The sequence below is a fragment of the Aedes aegypti genome, chromosome 3 (genome assembly GCF_002204515.2).
Source record: "Aedes aegypti strain LVP_AGWG chromosome 3, AaegL5.0 Primary Assembly, whole genome shotgun sequence".
Classification (NCBI taxonomy): domain Eukaryota; kingdom Metazoa; phylum Arthropoda; class Insecta; order Diptera; family Culicidae; genus Aedes; species Aedes aegypti.
In genome coordinates this window covers 236,951,010-236,953,257 of record NC_035109.1, presented here as the reverse complement: position 1 = coordinate 236,953,257, position 2,248 = coordinate 236,951,010, and positions in this window count along the sequence as shown.

Here is a 2,248-nt window from a genome sequence, read left to right as displayed (position 1 = left end):
AATCAAAACATAAGACCCGGTAGCGGGTTCAAAGGCAACTAAAATAATAGGACAGGTGCTTACCTTGTCCTTTTGGTAAAAGGACCTTGGAATTCTTTATTTTTAGGTGCTCATCGTTGGAAATCATCAATTAATACTGGATTGTTGTTGTTTGCGTTGGAATGTTGACATCGGATGGAGGAATTGGCAGTAGGCAGATCTTCGAAACTGGTCTGGTATATTCTCCGGCTGGCGTTTTTAGGGTCACTACTCGCGTTACCCCGTCTGCCCCAGGATGCGTTTCGAGAACCCGTGCAGTAGGCCACTGGAAAGGCGGTGTGTTTTCCTCTTTCAGCAGCACAAGCTGGTTCCGTTTGATGGTTGTAGGAGGGTTGATCCACTTCGAGCGGGACTGGAGAGTGCAGAGATATTCGACGTGCCACCGCTGCCAAATTTGTTGTAGCAGTTTTTGGATTTGCTGGTGAATTTTCAAGCGATTCAGTGGAATTTTGGTGACATCAACGTCGGGAACGGCCTTCAACGACGACCCAGTGAGGAAGTGCCCCGGAGTAAGCGGTTCGAAGTCCGAAGCATCGTCGCTGAGGGGAACAAGCGGTCGAGAATTGAGACAACACTCGATCTGTGCCAGAAGCGTTTGCGTGTCCTCCATCGGAAGAGTGTGGCTGCCCAAGACTCGGAAAAAATGCTTTTGGGCGGAGTGAATTGCTGCCTCCCACAGTCCACCGAAGTGAGAGGCCTTGGGAGGATTGAAGCGCCATCGAATCCCATTGGTGGCGCATTCTTCGGCGATTGATTGCAGATGCTGGTTGCTTTGGACGATTTGTTTCAGTTCGTTGGCAGCTCCGAGGAAATTTCTGCCGTTGTCGCTGAAAATTTCAGCACACAGCCCACGGCGAGCGACGAAGCGGCGTAGTGCCTGGATGAACTTGGCGGTGCTGAGGTCTCCCACCAATTCGAGATGCACAGCCTTCGTTGAGAAGCAAACGAAGACTGCAACGTATGCTTTTCCAGGTGCTGCTCGACGATGAAACGGTTTGAGTGGAATAGGGCCACAATAATCGATCCCAGTGATAGTGAATGGCCTTGTAGCTGTGATTCGTTCGACAGGGAGCTCGGCCATGAACTGCTGGACGAGTTTTGGACGTAACCGGACGCAGACTACGCATTGTTGGACGATTCTTCTGGCCAGGCTTCTGGCCCCGGTTATCCAATACCGCAGGCGGAGAATGTTAAGCAGTAGTTGCGGTGCGGCGTGGAGATGAGTTTCATGCAGCGAGCGGATGATTAGAGAGGAGATTGCGTGGGTGGATGGTAGCAAAATCTGGTGCTTGCTATCGAAAGGCTGCTGTGCTCGATTCAGTCTGCCACCGATACGGATTACCTGATCCGATGACAAGAAGGGGTTAAACCAACGAATGCGAGATTTCGCCGGGACTGGTAGGGACTGTTCGAGCTGTTTCCACTCGGCAGTGAACGATTGCTGCTGGACCAGGCGGATTATTTGGGTCTCTGCAGCCTGTATTTCTTCGGTGGTGATGATGGTTGTATTTGGACTCGAATTGCGTCTGCAGTGTTGCAAGAAGCGACGACAGTAGGCCGTCACACGGAGCATCTTGTTGTAGTTAGAGAACTTGGTGACGAACAGGTCGATGAACGTCGGGTTTTCGGTGGCTGAAATCACTACCGCGGAATGTTTTCGGGTTTCTGGGATGTCGGTGTAGTCAGGTTCGTCTGTTGCTTGTTGAAAAGGCCAAAATTTTGGTGCAAATGTCAACCATTGTGGGCCCTTCCACCAAAGTTCGTCGTGTAGGAAATCTTCTGCTGGCAACCCTCGAGAAATGTGGTCCGCTGGATTCTGCTGTCCCGATACATGGTTCCAGTTGCAGTTTTGTGTGGCAAGTTGAATTTTCGAGACGCGGTTCGCTACGAAGGTGTTCCATGTCGATGGTGGAGAGTTGAGCCAACTGATGACGATGGTTGAGTCCACCCAGAAGTAGGTCTCGGCTGCGATCTTCAAGGATGCCGTTACCTTCTCGTACAGCTCCGCCGAGAGAAGAGCTCCACAGAGCTCGAGACGTGGAATGCTTTGGTGCTGTTTCAGAGGAGCGACCCTGGACCTGGCAGTCAGTAGCGCAATTTTGGTGACACCGGTGGAGTTAGTAGAACGGATGTAGCAGCAGGAACCGTAAGCTTTTTCCGACGCATCGGAAAAGAAGTGCAGTTGGATGGATGTGGAATTTGGACAGAA